Here is an 18,789-nt window from a genome sequence, read left to right on the forward strand (position 1 = left end):
TTGAAAACAAACATGGCACGAAGTGTTAATTCTACACAACTATTTTTAGCGTGCCTATTGTGAAAAATACTATTTCCAAAATATTCGAAAAATATTCGAAAAAAGAGGACACATACAAAACGAACACACATACAACATAAAGCACACACTCTAGAAACGGGCCATGTTTAGTGCCACCCGTATTTTGCAAAGGTGGTAAGGTAACTGTGCTGTAAACAGTGAGCCAGCTAAAACATACTGTAAAAATGGGAGTTCAATGCTCCATGAGACCGTGTCTAACGCAGGGGTTACCCGGGCTTCCTTGCTGCCTGTGAACATGAAAAAAGGAAAAGATATATACATCCTGCTGTTTATGCTGATTGGTACTTACAATGCCGTCTGGAAATGTCCGTTTCATTCAGTTACTCACGGGTCTATGAGGAGAATCCCTCTTCGCTGCCCCTTACGCCGGCTCCGTCGTATCTAAGAATGCGTCTTAGACGAGCCTTTTTATGTGCTGGGTTCACGCCCAGGTTTATCTTAATTAGTGGCCGGTGCGTGAGTATTTAGTCAATTATTCGCCGTGGAGCCCATATTTGGTCTACCGGTGATCAGCCTGTTGATTGCCGGGCAGCCGCGCGATTGTCTTACGCGCATGCGCATAACGGAGGCCTCACCGTGTCCCACGAGAGGGTGCGGCTCTGTCTCTGCGCATGCGCAATGCCTCAAAACCCGCGATGCGATGTTGCTGATGCTCTAAGAGGCTTGCTGTTTACAACGTGAGAGTCCGTCTCCGTTGAGCGCATGCGCATTGCAAAAAACCGGAAGAATTGATTTCAAACCCTTCGATTCACCAATTTATATTAAAAATATTAAAGTGGGACAGCATTTCGGCCCCTGTTACTAAATCCTGTTCTCTGCATGCTCATTTCATCCCGCTCATGTTCCTTCATTTTGCATGTCAGGCAAGCAAGGTGTAGGTAGTTTACTGCACGGTCCCTGGATGGATTATTTTTAGAGGTGTCTCAATGTACATTCAGTTTCTTAATTGCCCCCAAGGTATATCATCGTTGAGGCCTGATATGTGGGTCCCCAGACGGAACACCCAACGCTGTTCCTTCTCAAAAAGGCCATGTTCTGAAGGTAACTGTTCAATGATGGTTCAGTGGATGTCATTGACACAGTGTCCCATCTCCAGGAAGTGGTTGGCCATTTTGGTGGTGCTTTTTTTACACCGTATATTGCTCTTATGTTCATTGAGTCTCGTTTTTATTGCTCTCGTTGTCATGCCAATGTATTCCAAACGGCAGGGGCATGTAATTATGTAGACAACGTTTTTGCTGTTGCAGTTGGTCAACCTCCTCTGGTCCCATTTTGTGCCATTGGAGAAGGTAAGTTGGGTGCTCCTTTTTGTCAGGTGACAGCTGGCACAGTTGCCACATGGGAAATGACCCTGTGTCCCATGTATAGAAGATTGGTGTTGTGGAGAAGATCTGGGGCGTGTATGTACAAGGATATCCTTTAAGTTCTTCCCGCGTCTGTGGGAGAACATTGGTTTTTCTATCTCCAGCTCACCGCAATTCAGGATGCGCCAATGTTTGTTCACTATTTTGGACACCTCATTTGAATGGGTGTTAAATGTGGTGATACATATTGGCCTGGTCGGTTTCTCATTGGTTACCACCTTGTTTTCAAGGAGAGCCTCTCTGTTGTTGTTTTTGGCTCTCTTCATTGCTGTGTTGATTACTCTGTCCGGGTACTTCCTGGCTTGCAGTTTCATTTTTAGGTCCTTAGCCTGTGATTTGTAGCTGTCCATCTGTGTGCAATTTCTCCTGAGCCTTAGGAACTGACCATAGGGGAGGTTCATCCGGAGGTGTCGCGGATGAAAACTGTCATACTGTAGTAGACAATTCCTGGCCGTGGGTTTAAAATGTGTGGTAGTTTCCAAACCTCCATTCCGATGGTAAATGTTGAGGTCAAGGAAAACCAGTTCTTCTTTAGAAACTGAATGGGTGAATTTTAGGAAGCAATCTTGGGTGTTTAACCATTCCATGAAACTAGTCACGGTTTCTATGTCGCCTTCCCAGATGATGAAAATGTCATCGATGTATCGCTTCCAGGTGAGTATATTATTTCTGTAAGGGTTCCGTGGGGTCAGGATTTTGTTGGTTTCCATATGGTGCACATACAGTCCCGCCAGACTCGGCGCAAATGTGCTCCCCATGCTCGTTCCATGACTTTGGAGGTATATGGTGCCATTAATCTCGAAAAAGTTTTTAGTCAGAGCTAGTGCAATACACTCCATTACCACTCCTCTTGGGGTGTGGTACCGCCAGCTTGCACTGTACAGAACTTCCTCAATTATGGCCAGGGTTTCGTCATGGGGGAGGCTGGTGTACAAACTCTCCACATCCAGGCTGAGTAGTAGTTGGTGGTTTGGATCAAATGGTAAGTCTTGGAGTAATTGTAAGACAGCTTTTGTATCTTTCAGATAGGTATCTGTGGCCTGAATTAGTGGTCGTAAGAATGCATCTGAGAATTTTGAGAGTGGTTCGAGAATTGAACCGATACCCGAGACAATTGGTCTCCCGGGTGGGTTGTCTATGTTTTTGTGGATTTTGGGTATGCAGTAAAACTGGGGGGTCCGTGGATGGCTCTGTATTAAGAATTCAGACTCTTTTTCGGACAGCCAGTCATGTGTCAAAGCCTCTTCAATCATTCCACCAATGGTTCTCCTGAGGGATTCAGTAGGGTCTTGAGCAAGTACTGTGTAGTTGCGTCTGTCCGATAGGAGTCTCAGGCATTCCTGGTTGTATGCCTCAGTTGTTTGCATAACAATTGCTCCGCCCTTATCAGCGGGTTTTATGGTTATGGCCTGGTTTTCGGTCAGTTCACGTATTGCCAATTGTTCCTCCTTGCTGGTGTTATGGAAAACTGGTCGTGCTGTCGAATTCAAATTCTTCAAGTCGCTCATTACCGCCTTCTCAAAGGTTAATACTTCGATGGGAAGCAGGGCATCTGGTGGTGTAAAGGATGATACAGGTCTTAAACCTGTGTCTGTCTCTGGGACACTCTCTTTGTCCTTAAAGAAAACCTGCAACTTGATTTTACGCAGAAATTCTTGCAATTCCGCGTGTAATTTGAAAAAATCCAACTTGTTGGTGGGGACGAAACTCAGTCCTTTGTTCAATACTGCCCTTTGTGTTGTTGTCAGGTCCCAAGGTGTGATGTTTACTACTAGGTCCCTCTGGAACTGGTTGAGGGGTTCGCTAGTGCCCCTGTCATGCTCCTCGTGCTGTCCCACTTTAATATTTTTAATATAAATTGGTGAATCGAAGGGTTTGAAATCAATTCTTCCGGTTTTTTGCAATGCGCATGCGCTCAACGGAGACGGACTCTCACGTTGTAAACAGCAAGCCTCTTAGAGCATCAGCAACATCGCATCGCGGGTTTTGAGGCATTGCGCATGCGCAGAGACAGAGCCGCACCCTCTCGTGGGACACGGTGAGGCCTCCGTTATGCGCATGCGCGTAAGACAATCGCGCGGCTGCCCGGCAATCAACAGGCTGATCACCGGTAGACCAAATATGGGCTCCACGGCGAATAATTGACTAAATACTCACGCACCGGCCACTAATTAAGATAAACCTGGGCGTGAACCCAGCACATAAAAAGGCTCGTCTAAGACGCATTCTTAGATACGACGGAGCCGGCGTAAGGGGCAGCGAAGAGGGATTCTCCTCATAGACCCGTGAGTAACTGAATGAAACGGACATTTCCAGACGGCATTGTAAGTACCAATCAGCATAAACAGCAGGATGTATATATCTTTTCCTTTTTTCATGTTCACAGGCAGCAAGGAAGCCCGGGTAACCCCTGCGTTAGACACGGTCTCATGGAGCATTGAACTCCCATTTTTACAGTATGTTTTAGCTGGCTCACTGTTTACAGCACAGTTACCTTACCACCTTTGCAAAATACGGGTGGCACTAAACATGGCCCGTTTCTAGAGTGTGTGCTTTATGTTGTATGTGTGTTCGTTTTGTATGTGTCCTCTTTTTTCGAATATTTTTCGAATATTTTGGAAATAGTATTTTTCACAATAGGCACGCTAAAAATAGTTGTGTAGAATTAACACTTCGTGCCATGTTTGTTTTCAACAACATTTTTATAAAAAACCGCACTTTTTCTGCATGACCAATACCACGGATGTATTTAACCCATGGTCTTTTTTGAAAGCAAGGACTACCAGAACATTTTTTTTATCCTTTCTCTCTACAGGTCTGCAAAATAGCGGCTAAAGTTTAGGTACAATAATAGACTTTCATTAATAAATATCACTTTTTTGTATATACACAAATTAGAAAAACGTGAGTAAGGTGGGGATTTTGTGTAACCCTGTCCTGAAGAAGATGTTTTTACATCGAAACATGTTGACACACACCCAGAGGCAGCGCACATAATACTACGCTCATCCTCTTACAACCTTTTTTTAATAGTACCAACTCGGGGAACCATTAAAGTTTTTAAGTCCACCCACGAGTCAGGTCCTTTTTAAATCTCCACTCACTATCCCGACCCCACCACCACACTCACTCACTATATGATTAAATAACCCTCACTATACACCACACATAGACATAAGAGTGCTCCCGCGTATTCGCTGGTCGCAGCACGCCGTATCCCGTAGAGGGATACGATGACCCCGATGATGAAGCATGACACCAAGGGGCCTGTTGGTGTGTGAGGGGTACCTAAAAACACCAGACGTGCTCCCAACCACAGTAGGGACATCGTCAACCCTTAATTTTATGGATTCCTCTTGTTTTGTAAAAAGTAGTAATGCATATGCCAGAAACCTTCGCGGGAGTGTACTCAACAACTTCCCAAAGTTTCATGGCGATCGGATGAATGGTGTAGTAATGCATATGCCAGAAACCTTCACGTGAGTGTACTCAACAACTTCCCAAAGTTTCATGGCGATCGAAGAATAGTCTCCAGGCCGTCCTCTTGAATGTTGAATACATACGGTGGTTGTCAAGGATTAATCATCATTTTAAGTTTTTGTTGTTTCAGCCAACCGAGAATGTTCACATTGTAGTCCACTACAAAAACCTTTATGGAGGTGTTCTTTCCTTTAAACAACAAATCCGCCTTTAAGACCCCTTCTAATTTTATCTTGTATCCGCCATATGCACCTGGAATGATTCTGCTAGATTCCAACGGTGTCTTGTACTTGAGTCCACTGTATGTGTCCTTAGACAGAATTGTTATTGTTGACCCTGTATCCACCAACATCTCGACATCTTCACCATTCACACCAATATCACACCTCGGTTGGTTTTTGCATCTTCACCGTTGATGATGGCGACCAGCAGCACCAAGTTCTCCAGTAGCTCACTCTCAGCTGAGTCTACATCAGACTTTGACTCGTTTACCGTGAAGTTCTGCAAACCTTAAGGAAATGTCCCATTTTTCCACATCCTTGACAGATCCTGCCCCTCGCAGGACATTCTTTGCTAGTTGCCATATGTGCTTTGGATCCGCAACAATAACTATTCGGCCTTTCAACATGAGTACTGGGGTTTCTAGGCCAAGTGAAATTCTTGCATGGTTTGTTATGGTATGTTAATCTATATTTGTATAGCGCACGGCTACTCCCAGGAGTGTTCCGGTGCTAGAGCAAAATGCGTAGACCACACAACATCAAACTATACGCAGCCGCGACACAGAACTAAACTGCTCGAAAAGCCACCTTTTCAGACTTTTTCTGAAAATGAGGAGGTCGGGGCTCTGTCTGATAGCAAAGGGTAGCCTATTCCACAACTAGAGGCCACAACATGAAAAGATCTACCCCCTAGCCGGGAGAATTGAACCTTAGGGACAGTAATCAGCAGTTGAGAAGCAGATCTCAGAGTGCGTTGGGGAAGATAAGGTTGAAATCTGTCCCCTAGGTAAGGTGCTCCAAACTTCTGGAAAGCTTTAAAAACCAGGAACAGGTCCTTGAAGTGTATTCTTTTTCACACCGGAAGCCAGTGCAGTGAGGACAAAAGCTGAGAGGTATGGGTTCCGGGCCCAATAAAAAAAATAGCCCTTGCCGCTGCGTTCTGGATCACTTGTAGTCGGCTCAGGAGATAATCTGGTAGGCCTAGATACAAGGAGTTCACATAATCCAGCCTGGAGACTACCAAGGCCTGGACAACAGTTTTCCTATAAGGGATGGAAAGCAAGGGAAGGAAATTCCGCAGCATTCTCAATAGTCCAAAACATGTCCCAGCTACTGTCTGAACTTGAGCTTTCATAGAAAGGAATGCATCCAACTTGACTTCAAGGTTTTTCACGGTGGAAACAGAAGAAGACACAGGGGGGTACATGTCCTGTGGCCACCATGTATGCCAAGCTTCAAAGGGCCGTTCCCCGTAAAAAATAATATCAGATTTCTCAGATTACATTTGAAATGATTGTGACTAAACCAGGAGAAAACTTGGCAGGAATTAATGAGTGCCATTGAAATCCGCGCCCTTCTCGCAAGTGAACAGCAGCTGGGTGTCATCAGCGTAAGATACTATTTTAGCCCCAGATTCCTCGGCAAGAGGGGCATGTGGGGCCATATACAGGTTAAATAGTGTGGGGCTCAATATAGAGCACTGAGGGACACCCACGTTCAAAGGGGGGATCTCTGTAGCAAAAGGAGGAGCCCAGATAGTTTGGGAGCGGTTTGCCAAAAAAGATGTAAACCATCTCAATACCGTGCCACGAATACCGCTCTCCCTAAGTCTTTGCAGTAATCTATTGTGTGGCACGGTATCGAAAGCTGCAGAAAGATCCAATAAAACCAAGACTGCATTGCCACCTCTGTCCAGGGTAGCTTTGATAGTTTCTGCCACCTCTAGCAGAGTTGTTTTAGTGCTAAAATTAGCTCTGGAAACCTGACTGGCTAGGGTGCAACAAATGATTGGCTTCCAAAAAGTTAGTAAACACTCCATTAACATATTTCTCTACTGCCTTAGAGAAAAAAGGCAGGAGTGAGATAGGCTGGAAATTACTGGCTACCTCAGGGTCAGCTGTGGGTTTCTTTAGCAGTGGGAGGATATTGGCGTGTTTCCACGCTTGTGGCATGGACCCTTCCTGCAAGGCAGTGTTCAAAATAGGGTTCACTATGGGATTAATCACTTCCGTTACAGCAGACAGGACTTTGGCTGGGCAAGGGTCGGTGGGAGAACCAGATTTCAAAGATTTCAAAAGCACCAAGGATTGCTCCTGGGACATCACAGGGAACTCGGTAAGTGAGATGATAGGGAGGGGATGCACTTCTAAGGAAGATTCTACAACATCCTCCTGATTATACAGCAGGACAGAGAAGATATCGTGGATGATTTTAATTATTTCATAAAAGAAACACGCCATACGCTCGGTCCAGTCGCTTGTAGGAGCGAATGGGCGACAAGTAGACGTGGGGGAAGAGAAACTTTTTACGATGTTAAAAAAGGATTTACTTTTGTTGGCTGCAGAGTCAATTTTTGTTACCAGAAAAAGTTTCTTTTCCTCACGGACCTTTTTACAGTGTTATTTCAGGGCACTTTAATAGATTGATTTATTAGAGGAGCTTTAGTTCCTACGCCACTCTCTTTCAAGACGTTTACAGGTCCACTTACTGACCTTTAAGGTTGTATATCAATACAACGCGGTGTTTACACCGCACTACCATTACAACGCTGGTTTTACAACGCAAGACGTTACCATGACTTGCGCTGTAGGGTGCTGGACTTAGGAATAGTAATATTTATTATTCCAACACCAGCCTACGGGAAGGTTGTTGGAATAGTAAATCTACTACTCCTTAGCCTAGAGTGCCCTCCAGCGCAAGTCGTGGTAACGACTTGTGTTGTAAAACCAGCGTTGTAATGGTAGTGCGGTGTAAACACCACATCGTAATGGATGTTCCCCCCTAAAAATTGTGTTCTAGAGTTGTTACGCCAAATTTTTAATGCAACCAAATGATGTTCGGACCAAGTTAAGGCACAAGGGGCGTCAGCATAAATTGGATTGGAAGAAAAGACCTGGTCCAAAAGGTGCCACCTATCGTGAGTAGGGAGATGGACATAGGGAGTTAAATTCAGAGTATCGAGTGATTTGCGTAGTCTCATGGAATCAGGCTCAAGAGGCTTGTCCACGTAAATATTACAGTCCCCGAGAACCACGCAGTGGCTGTATTTAGCCGCAATAGGATAGATAATGGGGCTGATGGAGTCTAGAAAACTCTTTGCTGGTCCTGGGGGACGATAAATAACTATTCCTGCCATGGATTGATGTGCAGAGATCGTTAGGAGAAAACCTAGGCTCTCAGCTCCCTCTATTTCCAAGTTAGCTAAAGGAATACAGGACACGGAACTCCTATATATTACGGCCAACCCACCACCTCTCCCCACAGGGAGATCTTTCCTCATCATCTGGTAACCTTGAGGAACAGCATTAGCTATTGTGGGATTCGAGGTGTCCGTTAGCCAAGTTTCCGTAAGGAACACCAAATCTGGAGAGGAATCAGCTAACAATTCATACATTTCAAACTCATGTTTCTTTAAGGAACGAGCATTCAGTAAAAAAGCCTTCGGGCAACTCCTTGAGACCTCTGAACTAGAACTGGGGGAACTCGGATACTCTGTGACAATATGCTTGCCAAGAGAAGGGCAGACAGTCCAGTTACAGTCATTACATCTCTGGGGAAGATTATTCCCCATCATGGCAAGATGAGGTTTGCAGACCAAGGGGCAGATTTACAGTAACTGGCGCATCCCTGTCTATCAGCAGGGATGTGCCAGTTATTTTGCGTCATGGCAGACACCTCTTGAACCACCATGGATGCGCTGCATTTACAATGCGGCGCACCATGGGGCAAGAATAGACAGATGCGTGACGCATCTGCTGCCGTAAAGGTGACAATTTGCTGGAGTTGCGTCGCAAGCGCAACGCAGCTCCAGCAAGGCTTGGGGTGCCCCTATGCCTAACATGCTGCGTCAATCCTTACGCCTGCTTCAAGCAGGCGCAGGGTTTTGACGCAGCATGGCCATAAAGGTGACTAAGTGAAATCTTGTAGTTTCACTCAGCCACTTTTAGGAGGCGTTCCTGCGCCAGAATGCCCCCCCTGCGCCGGAACGCCCACATGTGGCGCAGGGCTTTACAACATGAGGCATCTCCTTAGATGCGTCACGTTGTAAATACCCCGCAGCATGGTGCTGGCTTTGCGCCGCCGCTGCGTCACAAAAGTGACGCAACAGCGGTGCAAATGTAGTGTGGCTCACTGGTTAGAGGCGGCAGACCCGAGAGCAGAGGACGGCCCGGGACCAGGGTTCGATTCCCGGCGCGGCAGGTTTCTGGACCAGGGTCAGCGGACTCGATAATTCTCTCGCCTCGGTGCCCACTCTGATCAGCGATCACACTCGGCAACTCTGGGCATTAGCTTGCCTCATCTTCACTAACGGCCCCACCAGACTGCCGGGGATGCCTGGTCTCACCCTGGAGATACCCATTAAGGGACCATCTCTCAGGGAAGCCAGGAAGGGTTTCGCAGCGGTCGAAGCGCCTTGGGACCCTACGGGTAAGTAGTGCGCTATATAAATGCCTATACATTTACGGGGCTTGTAAATCTGCCCCTCCATGTTTATTGATATCTAACAGAAAGTTCCTGCCATAACTAATAATTTTGGGGAGCTCCAAGGCAAAACCAGCAGCATGTCCGGCCCCGGCCCCCTCCGGGACACTGACGGGTGCAGTGGGGCTTGCCTTAGGCGAGCCTTTGGCGCGCCAGCGGTGCATCCACTGCACGCGTCCACTGCCCGCTAGCGCAGCGTGCGTAAAACAACTAGACCGCACCGTTGTGAGGAAAATTGCGGTGGCGGTCAGATGCGCACAAAGTCAGGGTTCGATTCCCCCTCCCTTCAACTCAATTCCCAAAGTATGAGCAGCAAAATAGAAATAGTGTTCACACAGAATAAAGTCACATTAGCAAAAATAAAACAAGTTAAAAACAACGCTGAGGCTTTTAAAATCTAATAAAGTGCAGAGCATGCAAAGTAAGCAGCAAAGTGGAGCGTGGTAGAGGCAGGATTTAAAATTACGGGGTCGCTCGCGCTAGCGCGTTTGTTGGATGCGGACTCCTCCTCCTTCCGCACAAGATTGACACTCACTTGTTGGTTATCTGGTATGCACACCAATTTAACACCTTTGGCTGATATTTCCATGCTTTTTTTTTTTTTTATATTTTTATTGAACATTTTATCCCCTTTTTGATACAGGGCACGACATTTAAATTCAAAGTTATACAATCAAACGAACAAATATTTTATACATAATGAAAAAACACCTTCTACATATCCTCTTACTATATAGATAACAAGAAGTATAATACAACATCAGGCAGGACTTTATTTGAAGGTATGGAGGCAAAAGAAAGGTTTAGAAGAAAATAAAGGAAAAGGATGAAAGAAGAGGAGAAAAAAAAAAAAAGATGAAAGAAAGGGGCATCATAGTAAATCCAGGTCTACGGACTAGATTCCTCTTTCCATTGCCTAATCGGATCCCATATTCGCTCCCCCAGCTTTCTCCCCTTTTTCCCCCTTCTAGCGTATATTGCAGTCTCCAGGTTATATATCGATAGTAACCTGGCTAACCAGTGGTGATATGTTGGGGGTATAACATCCAACCAAGCTGAAGCAATACATAATCTCAACACTGCCATTGCGACAAATATAAAATATCCCCCCTTAATATGCCTATCATTATTGTTAACGCCGAGGAGGATTATCGAAGGTGAAAGAATAATATTACCACCGAGCACACTACTGAGAAATCTCTCTATATCTTTTTGAGTTTATTCCAAATGTATACATGTCGCAAACATATGTGCTAGGTCAGCGTCTGCCCTTCCACATCTAGGGCAGTTGACTCCTGAAGTCCCCACCCCCACTGTGCAATTCTCGCAGGGGTATAATATAAATGAAGTAGAGTTTTATAATGCTGCGCCTGGAGGGGTGCAGAGCATAGGATACTATGCCCCAGCTCTAACGATATATGAAAACATTCCTCTCCTATTACGAGCTTGTTCGCCCATTTCTCCGCCATCCTATCAGTGTCATCCTGCTTCGCTTTTATCAGTTCCGAGTATAACCTCGTGATCGTGCAGTCCGAGCCTGCTTGTATACTATCCATAATTGTGATTTTGCCGAACCCTGCCGGTCCCCCCCTCTTTGTTTCAATGTAGCTTCTTACTTGTAGAAATTTGAAAAAGTGTCTCGGATCTATTCCATACTTTGTCTGCAACTCCGAAAATTGCAATACCCCTTGTGTATTCCTAATATCACCAATCATCCTTATCCCCTTCCTTCCCCATTCTCCAAAGACCAAGCCCGTAAATATATCTGCAGGGAGAGTAGGATTCGCACTCATCCTAGTGTAAGCATTGTATTTCCCTAATCCAAAACTTTTTGCGAATGCTTTCCAGATGGTATAAGCTGCCAAAATCGTCTTAAATCGTGTCCTTTTAAAATAGCTAAAATCTGTAAACTTCAAAAACAAGTTCTCTGTTTCTGCTCCCATGACTAAACCGTATATTGCTAATGTACCAAACTCATCCAGCCCTTCTGTTTCTGCCCCTCCTAAGAGACCTGCCATGTTTTGTAGTGCCGCTGCCCAATAATAAAGTTTTAAATCCGGCAGTGACCATCCTCCCCTATCCCGGGGCAGTGCCATATACCTAAGCGCTCTCCTTGTCTTTCCTTTTGCCCAGATAAATGTGTTGATCATATGCTCACATCCCTTAAACCATTTGAGATCAAACAACAATGGAATCGCTCTAAAAATATATAAAAATGTAGGCAAAACCATCATCTTTACAATGTTGGTACGTCCTACAATTGAAAGATGTAAATTCTCTAGCCTATCCAAATCATTCCTCACTTTAGCCAAAATTGGTGTTATATTTTTCTCCACTAGGGTATCTAAGTCAGATGAGATAGTTACCCCCAGGTATACTACAGCCTGCACCACTCGATGATCATAACATTCCTCAAAATTGTTTTTTATTATTTGCGTTTTACTAGTGTTCAATGCATATCCTGAGGCTTGACCAAATCTCTTAGCCTCAATCTCAACCTGTACAATAGCCTCTGTGGGGTTAGGTGTTATCACTGCCACGTCATCGGCATATGCAAGCACCTTGCATTGACCCATACGCGTGTGTAATGGCGGGATACTCTCAGAGCTCTCTATTCTTCGAATCAGCGGGTCTATGTACATTGCGAATAAAAGCGGGGAGCATGGACAGCCCTGTCTAGTACCTCTCCTTATTGAAAGAGGGCGAGTTAAGCCTCCATTTATCCTGATTGCAGCTCTCGGGTCCCTGTATAATGCCTGGATTGCATTAATGTAACCATCACCAAAACCTGCTCTTCTTAAAATATGCCACTGATAGTCCCAGGAGACCCGATCAAAAGCTTTTTCTGCATCTAATAGCATTACCGCCATCGGGTCTCCTGCTACCTCCATGGCATCGAATAATATAATAACCTTACGCGTGTGGTGAGTCGTACTCCTGCCCGGGATAAACCCATGTTGATTACTGCTCACAAGGGAACTTATTACTTGAGCGAATCTTGTTGCTAGGACCTTAGAGAATATTTTGGTATCAGAGTTTATAAGCGTAATTGGCCTATAAGAGCCGGGTTCAATGGCTGGCTTCCCCTTTTTAAAAATTATCACGATGTCAGCACCACCCCATGACCCCAGTATAGAATCCCCAGCCTGTGCCTTCTGCATCGTTGTTACCATGTCCTCCCAACGAACATCCCAAAATACCTTATAGAATTCTATTGGAATTTGGTCAGGACCTGAGGCTTTACCAGAAGGGAGATTTGATAAAGCAATTTTAATCTCTTCTGAATCTAACAGTTTTTCCAATCCTTCCGATTCTACCTCCATCAATCGCACCACTGGGATGTCTTCTAAATATGTCACTATTTCCTCCAGGTCTCGTCCTTGCTGATCATCATATAGTGTGGCGTAGAACTTCCTAAATACCTCTCTTATCTCGTCTGGATCTGTATGTAATCTACCTACAGAGTCTTTAATTTCCCTTACTTCTCCTGAGGCAACCTTTTGCCTTGTGCGTACGGCTAGGGTTCGCCCAACTGTTTCGCTGAACTCATGGCATCTCTCCCTTCTGGCCAGAAAGATCTTAGCTGCTTTATTTGCGATATCCTCTTCCGCCTCCATTTTTACCTTTGCTATTTTTAAGAGGGCCTGGTCCAGCGGAGCCCCTGTTGAGACACAGTGATGTAGCTCTTCCTCTGCGTCCAACACTGCCCTTGCCAGATCTCTATTCCTAGACTGTTCCTGGTATCGTTTATGGGTGTTGAAGCTTAAGGTTTCACCACGTGCTCCCGCCTTAAAGGCATCCAAAACAATCCCTGTAGTCGTGCTGCCCCAGTAAATTTTAAAAAACTCTTTAATCCAACGAGTCATGTGCAATATGTAATTTTGGTCCTGCAGGAGCCCTATCTCGAAAGTCCAGATTCTCTCCTTGCTGACCCTAATTGTTATATCTAACCTTAGAACCAAAGGATTATGATCACTCAGTATTCGGGGGAGTCTCTCAATCTTAACACAAGAAATCAATGAGTTGGAGGCAAAAAAGTAGTCCAATTTCACACACACCTGATGGGGGGCAGAGTAATATGTAAATCCTTTGTCACTAGGTCTTGTTTTCCCCAAACATCTGAAAGCATGTTGTTTATTGCCAGTTGTCCTAGTGCTCGATGCACTCTGTTTTTCCTCCCCTGATATCTCCCGAAGGACCCTACACCCAACCCATCCACTCCATTAATATTAAAATCCTCCTCCAGTATGACACGAGGAGCCCAAGTGGCTAGTTCCACATCTAGAAACTCAAGATCTCCGGATCGTCCTCCGTTGAACCATAAATTACCCCTAGGGTAAACCACTCTCCCTCCCAAAGACATTCAATTAATGCCCATCTACCCCATTGATCTTTGAGTTTCTTTCTAGTGATCACGTTCCTATTCCTAGATAGTATAGCAACACCTCTATGTTTAGAGCCTTGTTTTGAGTATGCTAGTACCTGAAAGCCCAATTGATCCAAAAGGTACCCCTGTGAGGCCATAACATGAGTTTCTTGTAACAACATAAAATCCACTTTCATCCGCTTTAGTGATACTGCAATCTTTTGTCTTTTCTGGCAATCATTCAGACCACTAACATTCCAAGTTACTATACTAATAACCATTAAATCTTGTTGGATGTATTACCATCGATATAATCAAGAGACCCAAAAGAAAAACTTTTTCCTTCCCCTTCCCCTTCACAGGTGGCATTTACATCTGATTCTAACTTCTGTTTAGTTATTATTTTCATCATTTCCTTTGTGCAAAACATGATAAACCATTCCCACACCAAACCCATTCCATTTGTGCCTGTCTTGATCTGTCGTGCCCTGCCCCCCTTTTTACCTCCCTCCCCCTCCCCGGACACCCCCCCTTACAATCCCCCCCTCTTACTGGCAAATAGGTCAATCCTGACCTATGTTTGACAGCCTGGGCCCCAGGACGTCTTCCCCCCTCCCCCTTTCCTTAACTGTCTATTTCTCGTGGGCTAATCCTGACTTTGTGTCATTTATCACCCTTTTGCGCTAGTATTAATCTAGCGGTCTAGAGATCTCTTATTTCTGAGCCTTCCGATTAACTTGTACTAAAGCCATTGACTGGGTTTTCTGGCCCCTACTCTCCTTCAGTGATGAGAGGTACTCCTGAGCCAGTATTTCAGAGTAAAACACCCTAAACTGCCCATTGATTCCTACTTTGAGACAAGATGGAAACATCAAATAAACTTCACACCCAGCATTTCGGAAAGGAGTTATTAATTGTCTCAACGGTGGTGTGGCAGAAATCCGGCCGGGCAAAAAATGTTACATCTTTGTAAACTCTCTTAGCCCCTGGCTTTGCCTTACTCATTATTTCCTCCCTTGCCAGAAAATACCCGATATATACCAATATCGCCCTTGGTTTGCCGGTTGTAATCCCGTTTTTCTGGGCCAGGGGAAACCGATGGGCCCGCTGTACCTCTTTTTCCCAGTCCCATTTAGTGTTTTCAGGGAATGCTCCTCTGAACAGCTCCACCACAAATGCTCGAGCATCCTGCCCTTCCTTGCCTTCATCCACTCCTAGCAATCTTATATTATTTCGCCTTTGCCTGTTCTCAAATTCTTCGAGCTTCCACAGTACATCTGATGTTGTTTTTTCCTGCTCCTGTTTGTCCACCTGGAGCTTCGCGACTACATCCTCCAGCTTCCCAGTCCTATCCTCAACTTCTGCAACTCTGCCAGCCATGTCTGCGTAAAATTTGTTGACTTTTCGCAGAGACCCCTGTATTTTTTTATTAGCATGTCTAGCTCTGCGTCCTTCAGCTCTTGCTTCACACTGCATTTGTTTTAAAGTTGCAAATAACAAGTCAAAATTAGCGCTAGAGTTAGAATTAGGGTTAGGATTAGAGCTGTGACCAAGTGTTTGAACGAGTTGATGAGACCCGGCACCTGTACCCTCGGGTTAAACCTGTGATGTAGCAGAGTAGTCCCAGTCTAATTTCTTGGCCACTTCCCTCTGTGCTGGACTTAGCGAGCTATGTGCTCTCATATGTGACCTCCTCTTGGCGCTATTCGACTTGCGACGCACAGGGGCCCTGTGTGCCGTTGCCCGTTCAGCTTCTGATGATTCTAGACCTGAGTTCCCATTTTGCTGTTCTGGTGAAAGGGAGGCCTCATCTGAATCTGATTCAATGCTACTGCTTTCGCTTAATCCTGAGCCTACATCCATATCAGAGGCTCCTTCCTCATCATTGACTGAGAAAAAGCATTCATCGTTAGGTGAGCCTGGCACACTTATTCCTTGGGCAGTAGGAATTTCAGTAACATGCTCCTCTCCATTGTATGCCCTGTCTTCCCTTAGACCCCCTGGGTCAGGTAGGCTCTTCACCCCGGACTCACCGCCAGCGTCTTGTCTTAGCAACTCATCACCCATGATCATGGTAGATTCAACTACCTTTCCACTTGCCCCTAGCTCAGTCGGTGTGATTGTATTAGACCTGCTCGGTGACCCTGCTCGATGAGATGCAGCCTCAGTCAATATTACATCAACAGTTATAAGGTCCCGTACCTGAGCGTGCTTCTGCTCCTGAGCCTCCCCTTTTTTCAAAAGCTCCACATTTTCTAGCAGCGACCTCGCATCTTCGCCATCCCCCCGTGTTTGCCCTTGTACCTGGGTCTGACCTGCTTGGAGCCCCTGGTACTCGTCCTGATGGGCGCGTTGTTTCTGCATAGGAGTGGTGACTACTGAACCTTCCGCCGACACATCCCTGACATTCGTGTTCTGGGCTCCTGAAGCTGAGCCCGTGGCCTGCGTCTCCGTTACTGCAGATTGCTCGCAACTCACTGTGCTGTTCTCAGCCTGGATGCTGCTGCCGCCGACTGCCTCCGATCCCGCGTCACAGCTGAGAGACGGCGGCGGGAGAGATGCCTGGTCCTGAACGGCTCTCGGAAGAAGTGTTGTTCCCGCAGAGAAAACTTCCAGCAGGGTAGGTTGCCGGAAAATCGTCTCTTTTACCATTTCAATCGCTGTTGCTGGCTCAGAATCAGTGAACCGATCCTTAGCGCCTTTCTTAATCAGAAGCGCTTTTGCCTTCCTTTCCTTTTCTGTTTCTTTTTTAGTCACGCTCTCTGGAATTCTGTCATTTTTCTCCGCACCAAGTGTACCGTCCTTCCGCGCCTGCATCTTTAGCCTGGATTTTGCTCTTAAGTTATCAGCTGGGGCACCGGGGTCGCTGTGCACCGCGTTGTCATTTTCATTCTCCTTTTCTCTCTCACCCATCAAGTCTCTCAGCTCCTTCACCGCCCGCTGAGGTTTCGGGGCCATTTTCGGCTTGGAGTACCACCAAAGAGAACTGTAACAGTATAAAGTCCCTATGACTTCAGTTACGCCGCTAGCACACCGGGTAATTTTCCCTTGAGCTTTTAAATTTAGTTTATACAGATGAAGCCGTCGCATCGCTCCTTTACCATCTCAAGTGATCCTTTTAGTGAAGCTCCCTCTATTTAACCATTATTAGTCATTGTTTGTTACACAGCACAGGATACAGCACCAACGAGGATCCAGAAGTAGTATAGGCACAGGAGGAGAGGGAGAGTGCGACTATCCCTTACGGCCTGCCGGCGGCCATCTTGCCCATTTCCATGCTTTTGATGGTAGAAACCACTTTTTCTTTGTTTGGATTCTTGTGGCATAACAACTTCTCTTGGATCTTCACACTCACACTCATAGTGGTGTCAAAACAGTATTTCATTTTTCAATTTGGCCTCTTTAAATACATCCCATTCTTCATACCCTTCCATTTTTTTCAACTGGACTTATGTGGTCGAATAATCTCCTTCCTTCTTCCCCCAAACACTTGTACATCATTGCTTGTTTTCTCGTAGGATTATATTCAGTCCCATCAATTGCCTCCAAATGTTTCTCAAAACATTTTACCCACTGTGTCCAATTTTCCACGGGTGGCCCTGGGACTTCTAGGAAGGTGCTGGGCATTGCCACCGCATTCATTATTCCAGTCATTCTGACACAGTGCAGGTTTTGTTAGGAAGATGCTTTAAATCTCATGAAGCGAAGGTTAAGAAGGCGTAAGGCTCTCTCTGGTGGCCGTTTATGATATTTTTTAAGTTGGCAGACAGAAATGTCACTTTACTCACGTTTCGTTGCAGCTCCTCCCCGGGGCTGACAAGGATGAGGGAAGGTAAATGGTGTGAGGCTGAGGGGTTGATGGGCGTCACACAGGTGGAACGAAGAGAGGAAGTCCGCCTCACAAAACACTTGGTAGGAGAGTGTACCGGACGTCAGGAGCCTCTGGTGATCTGCCGTGATCCAGTGACAGGTCCTGATCCCGTGGTTGTCGCCAAAATTAAGATGTAATGACGAGATGACAGGGAGAGATAAAGCAAGCGACAATATTTATTCAATAAGAGATACGGAATGCCGATGGAATAACGGTTTTAGCCCAAGCCCCCGCAACGTTCTAAACGCACGCTGAGGGGCACGCACACGGACGTAGCAGGCAGGACGGGGCGGGGAAGGGACAAGATAGGGAAGGGTCACAGCATTTTACACATCTAAGTTGCTATTTCAGTGACAGCATCCTGCAACACGGTGCACGCCATTTAACGCTAGATGGCGGAAGAGAACAAGTTTCCCCTCTTGGGAGTTTTCTGCAGCCCTCGTTGATCTGTGGCGTGTATTATAGTAATTATGTGAAACCAATTACTACTGGCTAGTTGCTAACATTTTGCTGTTGGACTAGTCCACAGTTAGTGGTCGGAGAAAATTGTCAGGATTCAATTATAACAGCAGATAGCTCTCTGTCTGCTCCAATATCATTCTGAAAGATCATTAGAGTTGCCACCTTTTTAAAACAAAATATACCTGTTGCTATTCATGAACAGGTAATAGCCTGTAAGTGAAATAAAATTTGTGCAAAATTGTCAGGATTATTTTGCAACATAACATTTACCCCACTTTTTGCTTTAATAATCATCATTCTGAAACGATTTAGAGTCCTTGCAGATATTTTTGACTGATTTCTTTATGTGTTTCAAATCACACAAAGCTGGTTTTATTCAGCCTCAAGTCTCACATCGCACAACCCCTGGCAGAATAAATCGGTAAAGTCTGTCCCCTGTTCTGGAATTCCCAACTCAGAAAC

The sequence above is a fragment of the Lissotriton helveticus genome, chromosome 6, assembly GCF_964261635.1.
Source record: "Lissotriton helveticus chromosome 6, aLisHel1.1, whole genome shotgun sequence".
NCBI lineage: Eukaryota > Metazoa > Chordata > Amphibia > Caudata > Salamandridae > Lissotriton > Lissotriton helveticus.